The 26,127-nt window shown below is 52.6% G+C and overlaps 1 long non-coding RNA gene across 1 annotated transcript; it reads left to right on the top strand.

Annotated features, from left to right (window-relative positions):
- The first annotated feature begins 680 nt into the window (after positions 1 to 680).
- LOC143362158 (uncharacterized) lies at positions 681 to 26,116 on the top strand. Its single transcript, XR_013083601.1, has 4 exons — positions 681 to 1,056; positions 24,854 to 25,216; positions 25,249 to 25,517; positions 25,548 to 26,116. It is a non-coding gene; the product is annotated as an uncharacterized LOC143362158 (long non-coding RNA).
- Positions 26,117 to 26,127: the final 11 nt, after the last annotated feature.

Below are 26,127 nucleotides of genomic sequence, written 5' to 3'. Positions count from 1 at the left end.
ATTTCTTCCTTGAAACGGAAATTATTTATATTTATGACTCGTCGCGATAGCGCAGTGCAGAAAAAAAAATAACGAGAAAGATAAGTTTGCTTGGCTATAATCGCACTTTAATCGATTGCGATGCGGTCGGATGCGAGACAAAGGAATCGGAACGCCAACGTAGGTGATTCGCAGGTGAGCTGCGTAAGTAAGAAGAATTGGACGCGAGGAAGTCGGTTAATATTCCATGATTAGTCTCAATTAAGGTATGTACCAATGCAGTCTTTTCTTATGCAAGATCTTTTACGCTCCTCCATTCATGGACTTATTCGAATACGATTGTGCTCTGAACAAATTCAACATCGCTATGACCGGCAAAAGTTGTGCTGAAATTCTGCTAATGCATTTAGCACTTTCATATATGTACATATATTGCATGCAATTATAAGTTTTCCCTGCACTATTTGATGAAACCTCGAAAACGGCACAATTAAAAAGGCTGTTGAAAACGTTTGTGACGTACATGGAGAACATGTTTCAAGTGCAGAAAATGCACTTCTTAGGGTCTTAGTAATTCTGAGGACATTTTCTAGTGAAAGTAACGGCGAAAAATCGAGAGGATTTATGGGATGACCCGAGGATGGGGTGGGCAAAGTGTCGTGATCGACCGTTCAAATGTTCCCGGTAAGTCGGTGGGGGAACGGCGCGGTTCAGGCGATCGCCGGCAGATGTCGTTGGCCGCGAGCACATCCGCAGAATCAAAAAAGACAGCTGGGAAGTGTAACATCACACATCGATTCGACGGCCCTGGCGAGCCCGAAAAATCCTCCGTAATTCCGCGTTTCGTTGGCTGCGGCCCGCGTCCCCCGTGAAAGAAAACACGGCCCGTTGCGCGCCAGAGACACCGAGCCGTGTGTGCCTTGCCGTAGAAAGTGACCGTTCCGATGTGCCGATACGAAACGTGACTGTTGGTTATGCGGTGGTTCCTGTCACGAACACCAGCCCTCGTTCAACCCCCGTTACACGACGATCGCGACCACCTACCAGCCAAACTGCCGCGGAGTTCACTGCATTGCGGTGAGTACCACCAATCTCTCGTTATTCCTCGGTTTGAACTCGAGTAAGCCGTCCATCGGGCCGACGAGCTCTCATTTTTCTATGTATATCACGATCCGATACACAAAGCAGCGGGGTTCATTACCCTCTGCGATCGACGATATCTCTCGCGGTACGCGCTCCCGAAATTCAACGCGTTCGACCTACGCTCATCTCTGCTCTTATTTTTCAGGAGAATCTCCCTTTCGGAACATTACAAAATACATCGCAGAAAGATGCTAAGCAATTTCGACGCTCTTCGGGGTTAGAGACGTCGTCTTACACGCGCTGACTCTCGACCATATTTGTGTCGCGTAGGTACATGCGATACGTATTATTAACCCCTTACCTTACTACCTTTTCGTCTCGAATCAGTTCCTAAAAGAGAACGGAACTATATACGTGTTTATTCCGTGTCCAAGTATACTTTAATGTTTAAAGATTTATCGGAAAAGTATAGAATCGTATTTTGACTTGAAAGAAAGGAATTACACGCGTATTTAGTCAATTCTGTCACGAGTGCGACTCGTTATTACACGAGAAGGGGTTAATAGTAGTAGCAGCAGCAGCGGTAGTAGTAATGGTGGTTTTGCTCGCGTTTTTGAGAGCACTTTTGCGAGAAAATAGAGGCAATCGTGGTCCTCGTAAGGCTCGTTTCCGGTTGGATCTTGAGCGATTCATGGACGAGGCACTAGGGTAACGCAGGAACGGACCGTACCACCGAGTTTTCATTCATTCGACCCATTGCGGGGGTCGAACCACGAAAATTCTAATGGGAACGCCTCCGACTCGCTCTCTCGCTCTCTCCAACGCTCTCTCTCTAGCTCTCTCGGCAATTTCTGCCCGCGAGCTCGCGTGTCGCGTTTACCATGCAATTAAATTCGTGTCCGTTCGCAGGCAGTTGGCATTGAATTTTCGGGCACGTACGGCCGCATCAAATATTTCTGCATTCGGCCGCGTTACAGCACACGTATATTCTCGAGGCGATGTCCTCTAGGCTGTTGATACTGGCTGTGAATCGTTGCGACGATCAAACTGTACACCACAGTTCCGTCGTTGCGTCTCTTTCAAATGTTCCGTCCGACCGAGCGAACCAGCAGCGAGAACGATGTTGCTTTTAACCTGTTAACACACTCGCTCTTCTCACGCTTGTCGTTTGATCACCAGAGTCGTTGGTTCATCCTTGGATAGAGGTGTCTGTACCCATTCCGTATTTATTTCCTAGCAGCCATTTGAAGACTAAACAATTTTTTGAAAATTCGAAGGTTTTCAAAGAAATCGTACGAATCGACTCGTCTAGCCCGTTAATGGGTCAACGGGACACAATATCTGTCTGGTCCTTGTTGCTTTGGTTCTTCTATCGGAGCCTGTGCGGATAGTCGCGAGGAAAAAATCCTCTCTCGAGCTACGGATCGAGGAGGAACGAGTCGATCGACGAGGATAACGATTACCGATCGCGAAATCGAATCCGCACCCCGGCAGTGTCGTCCTCGTTTTGTTTGCGTAACGTGGTCGTAAACAATAAACGCCGGCAGAAAATAGACGCGTCCGGCGTGCACGGGGTGCGTCGAACTCGCTTTTCCTCCTCTCGTCTCCTCTCTCCTTCTTTCGCTCTCTCTCTCTCTCTCTCTCTCTCCTTCTCCGGTCTACCCCCCTGTCGTCCCGCCGCCCCTAACCGAGCCATATATCGCGTTCCTGTACCAAGGATATTTGTAATCGATCCGTACGATCTGAAGGTAAATCCCGGTCATTGTCGTCCCGGTACATAGGCCCGAGCGATACCAAACGAAATAAGCACAATTGTTCGAGTTATCGGATAACCGGGAGCGTACGGACGGTCCGAAGCGGATTCGAAGCGGTCGAGAGAGCCGAGCCATTTGCAACGTTGTCGGTGTCGGTTTCGGTTTCGAGCAGGGGGGTTCCGATTTTACCGCAAATCCCGAGCAAAGTCGAGCCAAGAACGTCTTTGTCGGTTTTATTTCTCTGTCGATTCGACTACGCCGGGACAGAGAAGAAAATATCCTATCATCTGGTCGCGATTGTAGAGGGTGCAATCGAGCAAACACGCTCATGTATCTCAAATCGTTGATCAGCGAACGACGTTCCGGAAGGGCCAATTCTTTCCGTTCCCGAACGATTCTTTCGAAACGATCGAGGACTTTTTGTAATTTTGTCAGCTGTTATAACCGTTCTCACGTTTAACAACGGGGCCGGGTACGTGCTTAGCGGATAGAAGAGCGCCGCGCCGCGTCATCGTCTTCTCGGTTGATCAGGCCGCGAGCTGACGCGAGCGTGGTCGTTACCCGGCGATTGTTCTCCTCGCATCCTCCAGAATATTTATCAAGCCGACGCGAGGCCACCGGAACAATCGTAATCCTGCGCCAGCCAGGATCTTTAATAATGGGAACGCGATGCGGGGCCGTATCGATTTTTGGGCGCAAGCTGCGGTGCAAGCCATTTACGGATCGGGTACCAATGGAGATTAATGGAAAGTCGCTTGCTCGCATCGGCCCGTCGAACGTCCGTCGATCCGCCTTCCCAGCCTCGTTTACTTTAGCGTACTCGAACCGTTCGCCTTCGCCTTCGTTTTACATGCATTCCCGATAACGGACTGCTACTCCGCGTATTTCGATATCGCCGATCCCGCGAAAGGCAACTCGGAGAAACGACTCCGGTCACGATCTCGACGATCCGGCGTGCTCGCGTTTCGCCCCATTTATTCGCACTTCCGTCGACACGACTCTCCGCGATTCCCTCGAACGTCTCGTAAGCGCCGCGCAATCGTATTCCCGCGAAATTAACGCGGCCGCTGTTTCCAGTTTCCAAGTTACGCCCCCGCGCGGGCTCCGGGAAACACGTGTCACCCGATTCCCTCGGTGCAGGTACACCGTTCGCGGTAATTCCGCGCATAACTGGAAGTCGTTTTGACCGCTACGATCCTTGGGAACAGATCGACTCTATGCGGTTTCGTTCGGAGGCTCGTTAAGGCAAAGAGACATCGACGAATGCGCGAAGTTGTACCGTACAAAAATGATCGAAGAAATTCAGTGGTGAATAAAACCGAAGCTCTTGGAGGGAGCGTATCCGCGAAAAGGAAGCTCGGGGAGTTACGTGGCGCAGCCTGCATGGCCTTCTCGACCGGCGCTGGTATAGGGTAGCTTCGATTACGTGGAAACGTCCAAATGGTCATTCGCGTCGCAATTCCGCGACCGGCGCTGTCGCGCCAGAAGTCTTACCCGGAGAGCCCGCCGCGATTTCTTTGTCTCGTTCCGTTCCGTTTCACTTTGGACCCGCACGATACCCGATGCTCCCGGTCAATACGTTTACCGGTCAATCGTTATCGATTTTCCGTTTGCACGGCTCCCTTTGTACGCCGCGTTCTCGCATCAGTGATTCACCATCGCTACGGCACGATAACAATATTTTGTCGACCGATAACGCGATCTTCCCGGACAAAGGGGAGCGTGGCGGAGCAGAGGGCAGGGTGGCAGGGTGGCGGGATTGTAGGACGGCAAAGGGTGGCAGGGCGGTACAGCGGGGAGACGGCCGGAAGGTGGTGGCCGACCACCTCAAGCCGTTTGTTCTCGATCTCTTCTTCGTAGGGTTGTTCCGTGTTTCTTCGACGTTCCATCGAGTTTAAAGGGATAAAATTCCGAGCGTTCGATTCCCCTACGTTCCTTCCCAGCCGCCGCCGCTTCTTCCGCCCCTATCCCTAGCTATCAGATTATCGTCACGATTCTGTCGAGAACTCGCTATAGCTCGCCTCTTCAACGCACGTCGGCGTTGCGCGTATTCCGAGGGAATCGCGGTAAAACACATTACCCCGAATCCTAAACGGAAAATATAATAACGATACCGGCGAATAACCCCCGAATTCGCGCGTCGAACTTTCCGAGTAGCGCGCGCGCGCGCGGCGTTATACTATTCCCTCGTCGTTCGACGCGGCCAGACCCCGTAATGGAACACCGGCCAATATATCCTGGCAAAAAGACAGCAGCGGTGTATAAAAAAAAACTTATCGCGACAATAACGGTTTTTCCGTAGCTAGGGTTCTCCTACGTAAAACCGTTTGGACCGTTCGTAAAAAGCCTGGTTCCATTGAGACGCGTGGGACGGGGGTTGCGAAGCGGGGGCGGGCCGATCCGTGAAACTGCCGGAGCCGTTAACCGACTCTGTCGGGATAAAATTCTTTTTGTCGCGAGAAAAAGTTTGTCCAACGAAGGGTGAACACGGCCGAGACGAACGGTACGGAATGAAACGGTACAGAACGGTACGGAACGGAACAACGTGGAAGCGTATCGCGAAAGGCGATCCGCGCGCTTCGCCGGCGCTTCGGTCGTTCCATCAAAGTCGTCCGTTCAAGGCCGGTCAGGCATACCCTTCGTTTTCGTCGCTGGCCGATCCTCCTTGGTCCCGTCGTGCGATCAATCCGAGTCTTCATCGTTCCCTCGGTCCTTGGCTTCTGTCAATCATGCGAGCGTGTAAGGGCGTATACCTTGTCGCACGACGGAATCTCTGCCAGCTCGAAACGCGTGTACGTGTTATCGACAGGAATTTTCATCGAACCTGAAGGTTCTTTTGCTTCAAGGATAGCACTGCCGGACGAAAGCCGAGGACCTCCAGGGTCTCGACCAGAGCCGACTCGGCTGCGATTCTCACGAGATCTCGCATACATCCCGACATCTCGCCCCGCGATATATTACTCCGTGGCAATGTAGGCGCTTGCATATAGCTTATCAGAGGAGACTGAGGTCTCTCTCGAAAATGGCTGCAATTCCGGGGGCGTACCGAGCGTTCCGCCAGCGTTTAGTTCCGCGATCTTCCGGCGTCGGTAGTTACGCCAGCCGTACACATGCATCCAGAAACCGGGTCCAAACCTAATATCGTGTTTTGACCTTTCCCTCCCCTGTTTGTTTCCCCTTCTCCCCCTCTCTCTCTCTCTCTCTCTCTCTCTCTCTCTCTCTTTGTCACTCTGTCTATCTGTCCGTCTCACTTTCTCCCCGCTCCTCTCTGCCTCTATCCCTCTAGCCGGTTCACCGGCGAACCTATACACCCTCTCCAATTCCCTGTACGCCACCCTCGACGTAATCGTCGTCCTCGATCACTCGTCTCCCCGTCTCTGTCTCGCTTTTGTGCTTGCACAGGACGACACCCATCGGCAGTCATCGACACACAAGTTCGATGTTTACTGGCTGCGGTGGTGCGTACCGTACACACTCGCGTATGCAGAGGCACAAAGTGTTAAAAAGCTCGTGTAACCGCAATGCGGATATCTCGTGTGTCTATCGTCGCGCGTATACGAATGGCGACGCGGTTCTGGTTCTCGCTGATTCAATAGTCGTCGGTTGTTTTCTTCCAATCGACGCGCTCGCCTCGCTTCGTCTCGCCTCGCCACGCCATCGAGAGCGGTGAACCCGACGCGAGCCACCACCGTTTTCAAACCGCCGCCGTTTCCGAGAGAAGGAGAGAGAGAAAGAGAAAGATAGGTTCGAAACCTTTCCTGCCGCCGGATGAGAAAAACCCGGGAAACCAGCCACGCTCGGGAAAGTTTCAACTTTCGTGTTTATAGCCTTTGGAATTTGTTCGAGTGAGGCGTCGCAGTTGCAGGATTTTAGAGGCAGCGGGGTTAAATCTTTCGAAAGTATCGCGAACGAAATGTACGACGGCGAATCAATCCGTACGACGAACGCTCGTTCCGTTCGGAATCGTGCGACGCGTTTCACGGTCTCGAACGTTACACCCGGGATCGGTGTCTTTCAATTCGTCGGAAATCGAGCTGTCAGCCTGATAATGCGTATATTTTTCCTGGAGCACAGCGAGACGATTTTCCTCTCTCGTTTCCACCCGACCTCTCCGCTCTTTCTCTTTATCTCTCCCGTTTCTCTGTTCGATTCCGTCTCCGCGGACTTGCTTTCATAATCGTCGCGCGACAACGGTTCCGCGGCGAAACGGGAGTTTGATCGGGAGAGAGTGAAAAAATTTCAATCGGGTAATTTAGCCCCGGCGAGAAAGACGATTGTGTATCGCGGGAGGGAACGGAGGTCGAGGTCGAGAACGAGCGAGAACCGCGATTCCGCTGTCGGCGTATTTGCTCGTAAATAACATTTGCCTCCTCGCGTACGAACGAAGTTACGACCGCGGAACTTTGCATAAAGAGAAAGAAAGACGTCCGGCTGCCGAGGGGGTGGATGGGTAACGGAATGAACGAAAGCTTCGAAAGAAACGACGAGCAGCAGAGTGCGCACGACTCGCGCACAAACGACAATTCACAAAGCGTCGAAGACCTCTTCTCGGGAATCAAAGAGCGCGTACACTCGGATGGCTGCCCTCGAACGAAAGACTCCGCTACTCGTCGAACCGTTTAAACTCGCCTTGGAACGCGCCGAGACTAGGGCAGAACGAGGAATCGCGACGTATGCGTGCGTGCAATGCGTGCACGCGTGCGTGCATCCCGATCGTGACGCGACGCTGCCGCGGTTTCCCTCGGAAACGCCGAGGGATTCTTTCGCGCGAAAGAATACGGTGTTTACGGGGCTTGTGGCAACTCGATCGACGATTCGCCGGGTTTCGGGGAATATATGGAAGGCAGTCAGAAAGAAAGAGTGAGAGAGAAAGCCGAAGGAGCCGCCCTTAAAGAACCCGTGGCGGTGTAGGATCGAAATGCACGCTACGTAGGCGCGACACGAGCTGAAACGAAAAGTCACGGTGCCGGTAACAGGATTTATCGCGTTCGTAGATCGTGCATCACGATATCGGTGAATTTACAGCTCGTTCCCGTGCCCCGGCTAAAAATCGATGAGAAGCTCTGCTCGAGAATATTGGAGGAGACTTTCGACTCCGTGGGTAGCGAACGAGCCTCGCGAGAAACGACCGAAGCGACGTCTTTGTCAGGAACACGTTCGGCGACTGATTTACCAAACGCGGAAAAACTCGGTTCGAGCGTTTCGCGTATCGAGCGAGGAACGTCCAAGTTTGTGTAGCAATCTCGGTGGTCCCGCGAATCGTTACGCTAAACAGAGGGGATCTGTGGGAATTTCTGGCAAGCCGGTATAGAGGTCTCGGCGAGAAAAAGAATGGCGACTGAAAGGAAGGCGCAGCGAGACGCGGATTAGGAGAGGAACGCGGAGGAACGAGGCAGAAAACGGGCAGAAAAGGAGGACACGGCGAATACTGGATAGCGGATAGTGGGTAGTGGAAAAAGAGGAAGAGGGCGGAGCGGCGAATAGGTTTCGAGCATTCACGCACAGGGGGAGGGTGGGTAGTGCGCCGAATTCGTCGATATTTCGGTTTTCCCCATTCCGGATTCCGGATTCCGGATTCCGGATTCCGAACTCGGGGTTCCGGATTCCCCTTCGTCCTTTGGAATAGCTGAACGGGCCGCGTCGCTGTACTTTCGGACGCGGCTTAATCACCGTGAAGGCTTCCCTACCGTGCTCCCAGCCAACGGGAAAGGATCCGGTCTTTATCTCGAACGGCACACGTTGCGTCGCCGCCAGGATTATTCTGCATCCATTCAGTCGGTTCGTTAATTTCACCCATAGAATTACGGTAGCTCGGCTTCCGAACGCGATATCGAGCCCGAAAGTGTTCGGTTTTCTCCTCTCTCACTCTCCCCCTCTCTCTCTCTTCTCGTTTCTTCTCATCCCTTTTCCCCCCTTCCACCGAATCGATGCACGCCTTCGGCTAATACGGGGTATCGGTGATTCAGTTTGTTCAACGCTGCCGCACGGATCTCCGAGCGTTCCAAAAAATTGCATAACAAACATACCGGGTTTTTGTTCGCGCGATTCACCCGGTGAATCTTCCTTTTCGGCAGGATAATTCGATCGACGGTTAACGCGATTACGATTCCCGGTTTGATTTCTTCGGATAAAACGTCGCGGCTCCCTATGTATTCCGTCGAAACTTGCACAGAACGCGTGTACGGGTTATGCGAGGATATTCGTGCATACGCTCGTCTATGTATCTTCTGCGCGATGAATTTCCGTACCGGGAATTACGTATGGTTGACCCACATGCGCGCCTGGTACTTTGAACTCGACTGTTGGTTCGGTGCTGTACAAATACGTTACCTATAACCATAAAATTTTCACCGAGCGATTACCGTTATCGCTTCATTCTCCGCCTACGCAAGGATAGCCTCGCGCTCGCACGCAATCTCGCAAACAAATTGCGCTTCACGTCGGCCTTGGTCCACCTTCGGAATCCTTGGCTCTCCGATCGATTAATCCTTAAGCGTTCGCTCCGTGCATTATGCAAAGAGAGAACCGAGGTGCCCGTGCGCCCGTGGGACAACCATAAACATGAAGAGGCGTTTGCCGTTCTGGGCACTGTTGGGATCCGACCGAAACCGAATAAAATACGTACACCCTTCAAATAGAAGGTTTATTTATCTCATAAAACTCCGGTACATCTTTACTCTCGCGTCTCGCTGACTGTTCAGCAATTTTCGGGCAACTTATGTAGGTCAAAAAAATCTTTTGATTACGGAATGAAAACTGCGTCGAGCGCACAGGGTAACTACAAATAAGTATCCATCCAGCAGCGGTCGATCAATTTTTGCGAGTCGAAATGGAACCGTTTGCGCAGCACGAGGTGTCGCTTCTCGCAGACGCGGCGCGGCGTATCCTTTCCTCGACCGAAAGCTCTGTTTATCGGTCCGTTGCGCTGCGCCGGGTTCAGTGGCTCGCTGCATCTTTACCTCGAAGTGTACGTCGAGGCCCATTCACCCCGATGTTTTTCTCTCCTTGGGCACGTAGATGTAATATATTCGGCTCTCCCGACCGCGTGCTCCTTTGCGCAAACGCTCCCTGTAATTATCTCTTGCCTTTTGCGCGAGAGCGGGAGAGAGAGAAGCAAGCGAGAGTCGGAGCGGCGGCAACCCGCGCGTTACCCTATCCGTGTTCTCTGTTTCCGTGTACCTGTGCGAGGGCGAGGGCGAGGGTGCGTGCTCCTAACAGTGTATTTATCGTTTCCGGATACACGCAGCCCGCTACACGCTCCCGGAATCTCGCACGAGTTTCCATTTCCTTCCTCCCACGCTTCTTTCTTCCAGGTTGCTGATTTCCACCGAACGCCAGATACGCTTTCTTCGGGTTCAGCCTCTCCTCGACGATGATTCGTGATCCCCAGCCAAATATACGACGCGATACGATGCGAGGATTCTGTTCTCCGACGCATACTTTTCCTATCTTCGGTAGTTAACGTTGCGCGCAACACAATATCTCCGGGCCGTTAGCCGTCTCGCCATTCATTCCGCGTTAGCGCGATAGACCTCTCGGAATCTTATCCGATCGAATGGTGCGTTCTATGAGAGAAGAAAAAAGGGAATCGTCCTATCGTTAGCTCCTCCGGCTCCGCTCCGGGCGAGGTTAATGCGGATACACTTTGAAATTTATTTGGCGGAGGGGACGCGACGGATTCGACGGAGTGCCGAGGGGATCGCGTCGAGACGCTCCGCGAAAAACTTCTCGATCCACGGTAAGAAGATTTGTACGAATAAGTTTCTTCGAGAAGGGATCGCGATCTTGGGGTTCACGCGGTTTATACGGGTTGCGATGTAAATCCGCGCGTTTTCCACCGAACCGACGACCACGCCGCGCAACTCGACACCGTGCGGATTCTCGCGTCGACTTAATTGCTAGCGGTGTAAGGAATACTCTTTTCGAACCCCCGAGCAGGTTCCGAGGCGTGTCACAGCGTACCTTCGGATCCCCTGGGCTCGGTCAATTTAGGTTAAATACCGAAGCAACGGTCGACAGGAGGGGTCAGGAGTTGCAGCGTAGGGTGCAACAATTTTTCGTGCACGCGTGAATGGAACGGAGCGTCGCCCTCGGTGCTTTGCACCGTGAAACACGAGAACCGACCTGCCTTGTCGACGCGAACGGAGGATTTCATCGGCCAGCTTGTGTGCACGGAGCGCAACGCGCGCTCCCCGTCTCTTTCCTTCTCTTTTTCCGTCTTCTTTTCCGTCTCCGTCTCCGCCACGCCGCAGTGCGTGCATATTTTTGCTCGCGGATGCATAGCTAACGAAGGAGGAGCGCTCGCGCGAAACAAATTCCGTCTACTCGAACGTAACGCGGTTTTCTCGAGCGGCCGATTTCCACGAAGAACCACCGGAAAATAATTTGCCGGGACCGGCTTTCGGGAATTGGCCTCGCGCCATCGATGATCGCCGTGTAACCGGTCTGTTTGTTTCGTTCGCAGGCTGCGCGCGATTTCTTCGTTCCGGCTCGCCCTTTCGCCGGAATCCAGTTTACTTCGACGCGTTTGCATAGGACGTAATCGGATAACTTGGCTCGTTTTATGCGATAAACGAGGAGGCATCGTTTGCTCGTCCGACTGATCTATCTTCTGCCCGCGTTTTCTGCGATATTCTGCGAGCTCGCGTTGCCAGCTCGTCGATTCGAGCTCGACGGGGGGTCGAACAGATTTCGGGAAAACGCATAAATCTCCATTCTATTTCGCCGCGTCGAAATACCCTCTAATAGATTTCTATGTTTACGACCGCTCTTCTCTTGGCTCTGGCTCGCAAGCGTTTGTCCGGTTCGATTTTCCTCGCGTTACAGTGAAGATCGGCCACAACGGTGGCTGCCAGCGTCGACGTATCTTTGTGCGACGGAAGATGCGCGACCCCGGAGCAGGATCCATCGTATCGAAGCGTCACGGTGGATTTCTATCGGCGCTGAGTGACACGGCGTGGTCTGGCGCGAGAAACATTGAAAAGCACTTTTCTAAAATATGGAACAGCGGCCGCGATGCAGTTATCTCGGTATTAAGCGTTAAGCGGCCGGAGTGTTTTACCTCGTAATATCGTAAACGGCACGCGTAAAATCCGCGGGCATAACTAACGACGAATCGATCGGGGCTCACCGGCTGCGAGGCCGATATAGACAATTAAGAGGGTAAAAATTACTCGAATTTTCAGCGACCCCGACACCATTTGCCAGGCCGCTCTCTTTCTCTCTCTCTCTCTCTCTCTCCGTGTAGCTGTGCTCGCGGCTCGCGCCACGCCGAGCCGAACTGAACCGAGCCGAGCCGCGGGTATCATTCATCTCGTTTTCGTATCGAACGAAAAATTAACGCCGTGTAATTAACCCTTCCATCGTGCCGGTCCGATATGCCGGGCACGTTTAATTTCACTAATTATACGTGACCGGTTGGGATTAGCTGGCTGTCAGAGCCAACAGCCATGTCATTACGCGATATCGTTCGGAACTAAAAGGATTAAAATCGCACTACAGAGGAAAAAGACAGACGTCGAGCGTGGAAAATACGAGGCGCGGCGGCGGTGCATCGGTGCAACGGTGCACCGGGTGCTGCGCCGCTCGCAAAAGATATTGAAAAGGCTCGAAAGAGTTAAGCAGCGAGCAAAAATCAGACAGAAGAGTCGATGCAACCGGTACGGCGTGCATTAAATGAGGGCGCGGTACACGGGTCCGTTACTCGAGTGCATCGTGCAGATGCAGGACTGCACATCGTGCCGCAACAAGGTGGCCTCTTCTTCTCTCTTTCTCTTTCGTCACCACCTTTTTTCCCCTCTTCTTTCGCTCGTTCTCCCTCTTTCCCTCTCTCCGTTCTCCGAGGTTGCATTCACAAGAGAGCCGCTCGTATTTCTATCGTAGATGCTTGCTGAAAACCGAAACGCCTCCTCTCTTCTCTATCTCCTCTCCCGCTTTTTCCCCTTTGGCCTCTGCCCCCACTTCCGTTCCGACGAGACACGATCCACAGGAACGATACCGAAAACATCGCCGATACGCCGAGGCTTGCCGGATTAGAATTTTTAAATATTCAACAATGCATCGTCCGCGTCGAAGATACGAGCTCGCGCTCCTCTCGCTCTTTCCCGTTCCGCTCGAGCGTGTCGGTTCTTTGCTCGTGACGCGCGTACGTGATCGATCTGGGTCGCGTCCTCTCCCCGTATTCTAATATCGAAATGATCATCGTCGTTAAATTACATTTTATACAGCGTTCCGTGATAAATTAGATTTCGCGCGTGCCCGCGCAACAACGCACCGATCTATATTCTTCCGGCGATGAATTTTTCGGATCGCGTCTCGACTTTATGGACGAGCCTGGAAATTGAAGAACGATAGGAAAGACGTACGCGTATGCACCGCTTCGCTTTTAAAATCGGATCCGAGTGTCGCGAAAATCGCGTAATCGCTTCGACTCCGGTATCGATCGATCATTATTTTAGCAGGACCCGGCGCTCGGCGAACGAACGAAACGCGTATCGATTTTCACTTTGAAATCGGTTTCTGGCGCGCCCATAGTCCATTCCGACGACCAAGACGCAATTCGAAATTTTGTTCCCCCGTCGAAACAATCTTCGAGGATTTCTCGAACCGTGACGCAGCGCCGCGACGCTACGTTCCCGCCGTACCTCGTTAGCGAACGTTTCATGAAATTTTCATTCTCGAATTGTTCGATTTTTGATACCGAACACCGGCCGCCGAGGCAGCGCGCCAACTTTTCCACGAGCGCGGCGTATTACAATTTTAAAATATTCAACGTCCTTCCGTCTTCGCGAGGAAATACGGGAGCGGCCGGTGTCAGCCGCATCCTCGATATCATGATATATCGGGGCGATCCTCGATCTTAAACTGCGTTTCGCACGGAACCAGCCACATAAATTCCGTTTTATCGCGGTTTTTCCTTTTCCGCGGCGAGAATCTGCGATTACGATTTCACGAAAAACCGCTGCTTTGCATTCGATAACGCGCACCGATAATGACGCAGAGCCGCGTCCGACGCAACAGGGATTTCGCGATCGATAACGCGATCGGTCTTGCAATGTTTATTTTGCACAAAGATCCGCAGTCTGGCGATGATCGTCTGGTAATAATCCTGGACGGTTCAGTGGCCCGTATATCGCGGCAAAAATAATTAGATTATTCTGAAAAACAGCTTCGATCCGGTACTAAGTATAACAGCGTAGAAAACATGTTATTTACCCTGAGCTGTAGAACAGTTGACGTACGCTTTCGGATTGCTCGGGGATTGACCGGACGCAGCGGGGAACGGATGAGCTTTTTAAATATTGAGGAATTTTCTTGTCAAGAGGAGAAGAGCGAGGACGTCGCTGGCCCCGATTTCGCGATAGTCGCGCTCGCCTCTCTGGCACGGATATATCCACGGAATACGAAATCGCGCATAACAGTAACGCGGGATACGACGGTGTCGTTCCCGAAAATCTATATTTCACGTCGAAGCGAAATTGCAGAACCGATCGGTCGTTATACTTGGAGACGGTCCACCGTTTTCCCCGTTGATTCTTCGACGAAGGGAGAAGTTTTGACGGCGGTGTGGCGCGACGGTGGGTGCCAAGTAACTTTATTGAAAAGTATCTAGGTAAGTCTCGAGGAACAAAGGTAGTGCTTCTCGCGCGGTTCTTCCTTCTCCCGGTTCGCGGCGCGTTTCTTCCCTCGTCCCGGAGGTTTGATTCTCCTCTGGTTCGACCGTTCGCCAGTTCGCCCGCTCGACGGCCCTGCTCTGGAACGGAATATTGCCTTTTCGTCGTCGTGCAAGCAAAATCCTTTCCTCCCGCTCGAACACTCGCTGGAAATTGACTCTGCTTATATCGGCTTACCGGCGGCTTTGCAGCCTCTTGGCCCGCCCGCGTTTCCTTTCTCCTCTTCGTCATCGTCTTCATCGTTGTTCTCCCTCCGTTTCTCTCCTCTCGTCATCCTCGTCGCCATCGACTTGCGCGATTCTTTCGGCGACCGCGCCTATCGCCTATCGCACATCGCCTATCGCCTACCGCCTACCGTCTGTCGCGAGTCCCAGGCCCCTTTGTCGCGTCGTTCTGCTGTCTTCGCCCGTGCAAAGTGGAAACGCCGTCCCAGACCACGAACAGGGACACAGGGACACAGGGACACAGGGACACAGGGAACACGACACCAGACCGCCGAACCCGCCGTATTCCGAATCAATTTTCTTCCGATTCCGAGCTTCTTCTGCTCAGAGGATTTTATTTCACGTTCGAATGAATAATTTATGGTTACGAAATTTCGCTAGGATATTCCCACTTCACCATATACCCTCTATCCGTTTTCTATTCCGGTCGGTTCGTTACATTAACCTTACGTTCGACGCGACATACTATATTTAACCGGCTCCATTATCTCGAGTACGGATTAACGTTTTAACGGAGATTCTAGATATAGCACCGCGTTGTCCTGCTTCGAGTCACCAGTTCGGTCGACAAGCTATCGCCATACCGAACTACATAGCGGGGTGTACGACTGTTCCGTTGGCCCTTGTTCTCGGTGAACGGATCAAAGGAACACGATAACTGACGGTTATCGAATCCTTTACGTTCGACGGCCAAACACTTTCTGTCTCGTATCGAGAATTCGTGGAAACAAGTAAGTCAGCCAACTGGTTTCCGAATGTACAGAGCGTCCCAAATATGTGACACGATGGCAGCGTGTACGTGCGTTTATTCTAGGCTACCGCTTGATGGGAAAATCGCGGAGGCCGAAAGATCCGATCGTCGGCAGAGAACAGTTCCCCTCCGGTTCTGTGTGTTCTAATTGCGAAGCTTGTCGTTCGAGCAATGAGGATGCCGTAACCGGAGTAAAGAGCAAGTAAATAAGTCGCGTTGGTTCTCTGTGACGCGAATCCAGCATTCAGCATCCAGCGGCGCGCGAGAGGAACAAAGCCGGCGGAGACAGAGGGAGCGAGAGACGAAGAGGAAACGTACATCAGCTTTATGCCTTTGAGCGTGCGAGCGACGACACGGGCTCGCATGGAATCCACGCGTGTTCTTCTAATGACTCGCACCAGCCACGGTATACATATATCTTCTTTACGGGTGTTCGTGCGTGACTTATCTCCCCGGGTGAAATTTACGTTGCGTTAATGCGAAATTAGGAGCGCAAAGATACTAATTGTAGCTCCTAATTACTATGCGCACGGCCGTCGTTATTGCCGGCGTATTTCATCGTAATACCGGCTCCGGCCGGCTGGAAAAGAGTCGCGATCGATCCGACGAGGATCGAGCGTATCGGTCGAACCGATTCGCGAACCGGTCGCCGCGAGATTTCACGCAAAAACCGTGGACACCGAGCAGATGCGTTTGCGTCGCATCCGCGTACTCGCGTGGTGCGCTGAACGCTGCGCTCGCCACCGCGCATGCGATGCTCGATGACTCACGGTCCCACGCACACGCGTAAAACCACGGTGCACTTTCCTCGTTTAACCCTCCTCTAATGTTCTCCGCGCCCTTTTTCCAGACGATCACTCGCAGCGGACCGGCGAACGTTAACGTTCCTTACGCGCAGCCCTTCTCCTATCCTGTCCAAAGTTCTGTTTTCGTTAGCTCCGCGCTCGCTAGTTTCCCTTCCTCGTGTTCGCCGCGTGTACGCCTGCACGAGCATGGAACGTGGACGCGGACACTTCGGCTTCAGCCTCCCTTCCCCTTTTCAGCTGGGAAAATTTATGCCCGGGCTTCCGTAAGAAATCGTTCGGCGCAACCATACCCCGCCCATTCGATAGCACCGAGCCGTTTCACGGCTGCATCGCGATACGGATGCACCGAGATTTTTCTTCGCGAGCTTTTTTCGCCCGGCCCGAGACCCGTGTTCCCAGTTAATTCGAGCGAAGTGCTCCGAAGGTTCGTAAATAGCCGTAGAAACACACCGGATGCGTGGGAGCGAGAGAGCGGGGCAGAGAGGCAGAGAGAGGGGGAGATGGAGAGAGAGAGCGACGCGGGCGAGAGTCTCGGTTAACTTCTCATACGTTTAAGAAAGTTTCGTACTAATTTCGCTCGCTTCCACCGCAGCAACGTCAGGACGCGGAGCGTTGTTCCTGACACGGAACGAGTAGCGTGCCACGAAATTTGGTTCGAATAAACTGCGAAAAACGCGGTTTTCTCTTCTCCGCGTTTTTCAGCCCGTGCCCGTATCAAGACGTACAATTATTCGCCGGGATATATCGCTTTTCGTGATACTCCTTTCCCGAACGTTTCTCCACTCGATCCTGTTCTTCCTCTTTAAAGAAAAGAACACAGACTCGAAGAAATCCGTAAGAAACGAATGGCCGTCAAACGCACCGTTCCATTGACCACGTTTTTATCCTGTTAGAGTCAGACTCGCTACGAGGATTTCAAACGGAATCCACAGTGTACGAATAAATATATAAATTTTCCTTTCCTTCTAGGAAATTCCAATTTTAGAATGTAGCGATGCCTTTTGATCTAGAAACACTATAATAGCCTACAGGTCCTGCCTACAGGATTTGCTTGGGTATTGAATTTTATGTAAAATTTATTTCAACGTCGATCAGTGTGATCGACGAACACTGTTTCATATGCGGCAATCTAATAATTGTAGTCGCGGAAGGGAGTCCGGCAAGAAATAGATTTGTCCTGTGGTTGATTCGATCAACTTTGAAATTTCGTTCAGGGTCGGCACCGTGCCGCGTAGGGTGGGTGTCGATTAAAATATCGGCGGTACAGGCGGCCTCCCGATTTTCAAGCTCGCCAATTTGTCACGGACTATCGTGCAGCTATCCAGGCATCCGCACCGCGTGCCACGTACACCGTCCTCCCCATTCTCCCTCCCTACTTGATCGGTTCAATCGAAGTTTAATACCCCATCCAGGCTTTTATTTCCTGCAGATAGCCCGACATAAATCTTGCCGCGTCCGCGAATTCGCGATACCCGCGTGCCGGTTGTATCGCGAGCGAGCAGCTCGGCGCGGCGCGGCCCGATGGCCGACCGCCGTACTCGTTAACGGGTAAATTTTCAGTTAGAAACGAGATGATAACGCTCGGTTTACTCGATTTCGCGTAATTCGTCTTGCCCAGACGGAAAGTTTGCTCGAAGTTGGTTGCAGAGCTCGCGGAAACGGGATGTTTTTCTTAGCAGTCGGCGGGTATGCTTCTCGGTTTGCTCTTTCCTGGGGACGTCGCTTATCGCGCGATCGTCGACCGGGCTTCCACGAGCTAACGAACACTCCTCGTCAAACGTTTTACGCGTTCGCGCGTTTAAATCTAGTCCGAGCTTCCGAGCTTCCGGCTAAGAACGGGGCTTGCTCGTTTCGAGTCGAGCTATTTTTATCCCGCCGTAAGCCCGGCCGCGAAAAGCCCTCCACCTTCTTTTCATCCCATGAAAATGCCGTCGCGAAACACGAGGAGGAATCTCTGTCGTCGAGCGTCCGGCTTCCGTCTGCAAAGAAATACGCTTAACCTCTCTCTCTCGTCTCGATACTCGTTACACGGGCTGGCCTTCCGGAGAAAACTAGAAGATTCGAGTATTTTCTCTCGCGGAAAACGCGAGGATCGATGGCGCACGCTATTTCGGTGTGCGCGTGGCCGCGCGCGACCTCCGTTTAGCTTTTCAATTCGTTTAAATATAGTCGGCTAGATTGGCGTCGCTCATGAAGAAATCAACCACCGGAGTGCCCGAAGACTTTCTGGAAAGCGGCGACCTTAAGGCTGTAGTCGTGCCTTGTACATAATTTCTGAAACGGCCGACGATAGCAACGAGGGGAACACGGTGCTATTCATCGGTTACCGCGTTACGCGTTACAAACAGCTCCCTGGCTCCCTAATTCCGTTCCAAAGAATTCGCGTAAACTGCAATGGACTTATCGCCCCCGGAATAATGCTCCCCGCATATGTGCGTTTTCGTAATGCCGGCATGCCTGTACCGCGCGCTTGCGACGAGAGCACGTATATGTGTACACAGCGTACAATTTGCAACTCGCGATCCTCCCGCGTTGCCACGGAGTTTTATTTTTATCGGTCTCGTCGACGGGCGAACGAAAATCTTTTTCGCCAGCAACGCTGCTACGCGGCTAAATGAACTCCAGCGAGCATTTTCAATGAATCGCCTCGCCGCTCCGTGCCGCGCCGCGCCGCGCCGCATCAGGGAGAATCGATTCTTCTATTTTTCGAAGGGAACGAATACGTAACACGACCTCGTCGATCGTGGTATTCCTCAAGAAACGCGGAGTTCACCATTTTCTGCAGAAAAGTCTACAGCATCTGTTGTCTTTGCGATAAAGACAACCCAGCAGGCTTACAAATTCCACAAACGCAGTGAAATAAAACTCGAAATGTTGAGATTTGCGATGCTGAGAGTACACTCTAAAGCGAATCGCGCTCGTTGACTGTTTGCTTGTCGATCGCCTTTTGTTCTCGCGTATTTGTAACCCGGGGCCGCGTTGTAATCGCCGTAAACGGATTCGCACGCGCAAATCATCGTTACGGCGTATCGGGGTGAAATTCAATTTCCCCCCGGCCTGTAGCAAAGCCGGGGGCGCGCGGCGTGAATCGGTTTCGCGGAGGAAACATTCTTTCTCTTCTCGAATGGAAAGTCGATCGCGCGAACGGGGGCGGCATGGCGCGATCGAGGAACAGGAACGAAGAGAAATCGAGGTGGAAATCCAGGAGCACCGCTGCAACTCGGAAACGACGTAACGAAGTTTCGACTTGCCGTTACGGAAGTCGACCGATACTTCTGCTCGTTGCGACGCATGTGCGCGCATCCAGCACCCCTCGATGTCTCTTCGAGGCGGTCATGATTTTTCTGTTTCGCCAACTCGAACGCGAACGAGAACGCGCCCTTTCGAATTCCAGGCGAGAGCCCCCCCCCCCTCTCTCCCTCTCCCCCTTGGCAAATTGAAATTTCCGTCGGTCCCTTCCTTCTTTCGACCCGCTCCCTTTCTCTCGCGGCGTTATTTCGAAGACATTTCGAAGTCACTGGGACAAATCGATACTCCGCGCTTCAAGTTCATCGAGCACGGATTTTATCGTGCGCGCGGAGCGAGACTTTGGTCGTTTCTTCGTTATTTATTCCACTTTGTAATTATTCCACGCGAGGCGCCATACGGGCTTTCCACGAAAGCTTTTCAGCGCAAACGAGTCGCGACGATTTTCATGAAATTTTTATGAATCCCCGAAATCTGCTGTAGCCGTGGTGTGGGGGCAGCTCTAGTTTCAACTGACTGGGGTCGTCTGTAACGCGGAGCGCGAGGAGGGATCGGAGATGCGCGCGAATCGAATTACTGCCGTCGGAAATGATTTATATTCGGCGGATTCGAGGAGCTTCCTTAACCCATTTCTCCGAATTTTTAAGGCGCGATCCTCTGTCTTCGCTTGCTCTTCGGCTGCGCCAGCTCTCGAACTCGCTTCGTTCCCCGTTTCCTTCTCCCAGTCTTTCGTCGATCTTTCCTCGACCACCTATCTCTCCATCTCTCGCGAAGAAACTCTTCGAGAAGTTCCCCGTGCGTTACACGTTTCCGCGAGCGGAAATTGTCCTGTCTCGCAAATCATGCTCTCGTTTCTCCTCCTACTCGCGCCTCCCACTTTCTCGGTTCCGTCCCCTGCTTCTTCTTCTTCTCGGCCGCGAATCGTGCTCAAGCACGTTCACCGCCGCGGTGGTCACAAGATTAGTAATGCTGAATATTCGTTCTGAAATTGACGAAACTATAAGCAAGACTCGTATGAAATACCAGCTCAGAATTCCAGCTCAGAATGAAATACCAACTCAGATCGTTTTAAGGAATTCTCGACACCTTGCCGTCCAAGGAATTCTGGCAGGACAGAAGATCCAATTTAGCAAAACCAGCTGCGTTGACGCGTTTAGGGGATCCCGTCGATAGAACGGATAGGATCGATTCGAGTTCCCCGAATCTGTAATATCCCGACTAATTAGCGAGCGTGCTAATCTCAGAAGCGTAACTAGACGGACAGATTATCCCGAGGGCGATCTTTGGACTCGCATGCATGACACACGACTCTCATCAGAGCAGGGGTCGCGTTGTATGCGTGTCGCAGACCACTCTGACTATGGTTTCGTGGCTTTGCGATTCCGGTTCCTGTGCGCTGCTCCTCCCGGCGATTACTTATCGAACGGATGCCATACGCGACGGAGATCCAAAGTTTGCCCCGCTCTCCGGTCCAAGGAGAGCACGTTGATTACGTCGTTTGCGAACGTTACGCGATTCCCCGTTAAAAATTTCAAAGCGGAAAGACAGAGCGTCTAGCTCGACTCGAACGGGTTTCAAAGGGAGAAATCGGTTTAGAGCGGTGGTGGTTCGATTCTACTTCTGTTCAGAGATATCCCAACGCGCCTGGAATAGCTTTTAATCGAGGGTCGAATGGTTGATGCGCGACGACGAAAGGTAAAAGTTGAAAAGGGCCGCGAGAGAAATACCAGATCCGAACTCCCCGAGGACAGTGTCGATAAAAATGCTTCCGCGCAACCGAGGATGCATCAAGTGTATTTTGCCGGGGAGCGACAGGTGACGGGGGAGATTACTTTTGCGTTTGTACGGCCGGAGACGGACGTGTGGGGGTATTCTGGTAACGAGCGTGTCGCACGCCCCGCGGCGAATATCTTTCTTGTAGGTCAGCGATATATTCTGCCTTCGCCAAAGGATTTCAATTTTGCGCAATCTCTCTCTTTCTCTCTCCCTCTCACCCCCTCTCGCTCTGCCACGTCCCTTCTATCCGTCGGTCGCTCGACAAACGATTTTCGATCATCGTGCCACGTTCAAACGCGATCCATCTTTTTGGCGGGGTTTTGCGTGGAAAAGAAAACGCGGTCCGTTGAATTTTTAATACGTTGCGCAAACCGTACCGAAACTTCCGTAACGTTCGACCGATCCTTTGGAAACGGAGGTTGACAACCGAAACGTTAAATTACCGGGAAGGACTGTTCGGTATCGGGCCGAGAGCGGGGCGAATACGCGAACAGTCGATTCCGATTAAAGCAAGCAGATCGAGACAATAGATTTTCGATCGGACCGAGCTTTCGCTCCTGGCATGGCTTGCTCCCGATTCTTCCGTTCCATTGGAATTTCGTTTAATTGAGTCTAACATGCAGAAAACGTTTTTCCGCGCAACTTTTTCTCCCCTCCCCCTTCTGCCCCTCTTCCTACCTTTCTTTCTCTGGCGCACACATACTTTTTTCTGAGCCGATAGTCGACTACGTCAGCCCAGCGGTATACGCGGACTCAGCTTAAATGGCCTAACCAGTTTCACCCAGAAAATGTTTTTCGTGTAACGGCCTGGCGGAAGTTGGACTTGGACGAACTTAATTGGGTTTTGTTCCACGGCCTTCGATCGGTCGTCTGGCCGTTACCGTTGCCACTGTCGCTGTCGCGACTTTTGCCCTCTCTCGCCCTTCGTGACGAGTGCCAACGGAGCAACGTATCCGCGTTTTCCACACGTTTTCCATCGGGATTTGGCCCGTTGTTCGGCTATCGATCCCATTTCGTTCATCGCTCCTCTCGCCGACAGTTCTTTTTCTGGGAACGCGCAACGGACGACTGCGCCGGGGCACGTTTCCTCAGCGCCAAAAATCGACTCGGAGGAAAGCACTCTCGCGGGACGATTCAACTGGTTTTTATTTTTTCGAACCAGCCGCATTTCCAATGCCACCGTGCCGGCGAAACGCGCTTACCCCCGACGCCGGTACCAACTTGTACGGAAACGAGGATCCGCCCCCGTCTAGGAAGGTCGACGAAAATAAGACGGAAAGCCGCAGTTGTTGATTCGTATCGTTACCCACCGCGGAGCAACGTAACCGAGAAGATATCTCGTTTGCGAGAGATTTAATAGCGTGCTCGCGCGCGCGCGCGCGCCCCGGTACCCGTTAACGAATCTACGATGGAATTTGCGAACGAGCCCGCGAGTGGGAAAAGATCGTGGGCACGGTTCGTCACGTGCCCGAAGTTTGCTTTCATAAACGAGTTTTCCCGAATTCGAACGCGTAATTCGCGCCGGTATTGAATTTATACAGAGGCGAGAAGAAGTTGCTTTCGTCAATAACGTATCGCTTTCCCGAGAGCAACGCGCGGCACCGCTGTCGGCGACATAACTCGAAAGGAAAAATTAGATTTTATCTCTCGTCTGGCTCGTCCCTCAGGGTCTGGCACCGTACTTTTTTCCTTAGCAGGATTTTTCTTCTGTCGTTCGAATATCGATCCGTTCTCGGCCGACATACCGTCGACGGAAAGACGTGGATTGCCACGGCACGGCGAGGAAGGGGCTTTAGCCAGCCAGAAAACGCAAGGTGCGTAACGTTAAGCGGCAGAAAAGTCGGTGTTCGCGAGGCGTCGACGTCTACGTCGACGTTGACGTCGACGTAGACGTCTCGCGGGACGATTTTCCAAGCGTATCTCGCACACCCTTCGGAACCGACCCGACCCCGACCCTACGGTCCCTTCGACAAGATCTTTTTCCCCCGTATTCTTTCTTTCGCGCACCGTCGACGAACAGGTTCTCAGCCTCGATCGCCTGTGATCGTTCTAGTGCGCGCTGCATAGCTTTTAAGCAAGAACCGTTGACTACAAAAGCTCTTTCGACGCGGCGCGTAAAGTGGGCTCCTTCACCTTTCTCCGATTTGCGAGCGAGCTATCCAATGACGCGTCGTCGAACGCATCCACGGACCGATTCTTTCCTTCTATCGTTTCCCGCGTTCTTCCTCCTTCGTTTTCTGAAAAACGCGCCCGTCGTCGAAAGACATCAAATTAAGTATCCTCATCCGGGCGAGAAAGCTTCGCCCAGCTTTTCCATTTCCCGGCGAATACGCTGGTTACTTTGTGTCCGCTTCGCCAGCTGCGGCTGATCGCGATAGTGGAAATTAGGGGTTCGACGCAACCGGCTACTTTTAACGCGGTAAATTAATGAGCAGCGTCGATGCCGCTGGCGCAACGACCACCGCTGCATACGGATAGCTGCAGGGAACATTCGGCAAACGAGGGGCACCGGTGTTCTTGTAACGTCGTTATGGCGCCGCGGGCGAATCCTCCCGGGGAAAAATCAGCGCAAATTTTCCCGAATATCGCCGCTGCATACTGGCGTTGGCAGGACACACACCGGCCATGCTTTCTCTCGGAACATTTTTGTTTCGGTTAATCGAACGTCACGCGCGCCGTGATTCCGTCTAATCGGCGGGGCTCGTTCATTAAGAATCTGTAAGTCGGCGATCGTTTTTCATTCGTGCGTAACGGGAAACGCAGATATTTGGTTTAGCACCGGGAACAAGCGGGATATTCGGCAAATTTCTGGCGCGCAGAAATAATTTGAACGCGGTTTGATTGCGCCGGATAACCTTTTTTTTTCGCCCGACTGGCGGAAACATCGATGGAAATCATCCCCCGTCAGCGTCGATGGGAGAGCCTTTATTAAATAAACACGGCGTTTCGATGTTATTCAACGCGCAGGCCATCTTTCCGCGAATATCCGCAAAACTTGGTACACTCGAGGGCGACGTAACGAGGTGATCGTTAGCCACACGTTTATTACGCTCTCTCAGCATCCTCGAGCAAATAAAGCGTGCTGAAATTCGTGCTGGCGCAAATGTTCCGACGGAAATTCGGGTCAAGAACTAACACCGAACAATCCTCCGAAAAAGAGCAAGGAACTACGAATTCAAACAACCGCCGTTTGCTCCTCCGCGCTTACCGATCCGTTTCGTTTCTCGTTTCGAAATTTTTGATCGTTATCGTTCGATGACAACAGCCTCTAGGACCTGTTTTCGCACCGATCGAGAGCAGGACGACGGTCGGTAAAGACCGACCAGAGGTCGCTGATATCGATCGAGCGGAAGTCGGTTTCCGAATGTTTCGAAAGATCTAAAAAGCGATAATATAGAAACGAGACAACGGAGCAACGACAACGCCCGAAAGACGCGCGGGTACGGAACAAAATCGATAGAAAATACGGTCGGCGATATTTTCCGTTATCAAACGACGGAGTAGCAGCGCCGTATTTCGAGAGCAAATAACCAAGTCTAGTTTCTATTTTTTCTGATTGCAGATTGGCGGCGCTGCAGTAGCGTCGACGACGAGATACCGAGGACAAGGACGAGGACGAGGACGGCGAGAATGTCGAGGATGTCGAGGATGGCGGCGTGATCGTGTCGCGGGGGTGGTGGGGTTGAAAATCGGCGCTTGCCCGGTGTCTCCTGTGTCTATCTCTCCTTTTCTCTCTCTCTCCCACTTTTCGATCCTCTCCTCTCTTTTTTTTCCGCCTAGACTGTGCCCCCCTATTCTTTCCGGCCGTGGCTCTGGCCTGGCCTCCTCTTGCTCTTATCCACGTGCGTGAAGAGATAGGTGTGCGTGCGTTGCCGGCGGGTAGGCTCGCACACGCGACTCGCAGGACAACGGCTAGAATAGAACGGTTCGGAAGAGAGAAGAGCGAAAAGCGAAGAGCAGAGAAGCGAAGAGAAGAGAAGAGAAGAGAAGAGCAGAGCATAGAAAAGAGAAGAGAAGAGAAGAAGAGCGAAACGGCGCAGGCCGGCAACGTAGTCTCCGAGTCTGCGCGTACCGGCGGCCAATCGGTCGGAGTGGGGGGTCGCGCGGAGCGCTATTGGTGGGGGACTGTCACCTGTCTTGACGCTGTGTGGCGTTAGTGTAACGGCGACCGTCGCGGGATTCGTATTGTTCCGTGACGCGTGTTTCGGTCGGTGACTTTTCGGTGAGTCCACAGGGAGAGGGCGAGAGAGAAAGAGAAACGAGAGGGGGAGAGAGAGAGAGACACGCCGTTGCATAGGATCGCGCACGCAGAGTGGTTTGGCCGCCTCTCTGTCTCTCGTCTCGTCTGTTCTCTGTTTTTCGTCGGTTCGGTCGGGGTCCACGTTGCGCGTAGTTCGTGGCGGAACGGCTCCGAGTTTACGGGATCCTCGGGGGTTCGTGATTCGTGATTCGACGCGAGGCGCGTGCAAGCACGACGCCGCGTCCGAGTTCTCGTGAATGTGCGCGGTCAGGAAGCCGATCGTCCCGAAGGAAACATGCGTGATCATCAGAGCTGGAGGACAACGACTGCGACTGCGACTGCGACGAGGAACACGCTGCACGTGACTGCGGCGCCCTCGCACCTTCTGCTGCAGTGAGTGGAGAAACCGAGAGAAGAGAGTGATCGAGAGAAACACGGTTCTTTCTCCGATTGGTTCCGTTCTCTGTTGCCGCGATTTGAATCGCGGGGGCAGCGGCGGCGGCGGAGGCGGAGGCGGCTGTGCGTTGTTCACGGGGAGTAAAAAGTGCCGGTGGTTCTATTCTATGGTGCGGTATTTGTCGTGAGTTCCGAATTTC

The sequence above is a fragment of the Halictus rubicundus genome, chromosome 16, assembly GCF_050948215.1.
Source record: "Halictus rubicundus isolate RS-2024b chromosome 16, iyHalRubi1_principal, whole genome shotgun sequence".
Taxonomy (NCBI): domain Eukaryota; kingdom Metazoa; phylum Arthropoda; class Insecta; order Hymenoptera; family Halictidae; genus Halictus; species Halictus rubicundus.
This window is presented reverse-complemented; position numbering and strand designations above follow the sequence as displayed.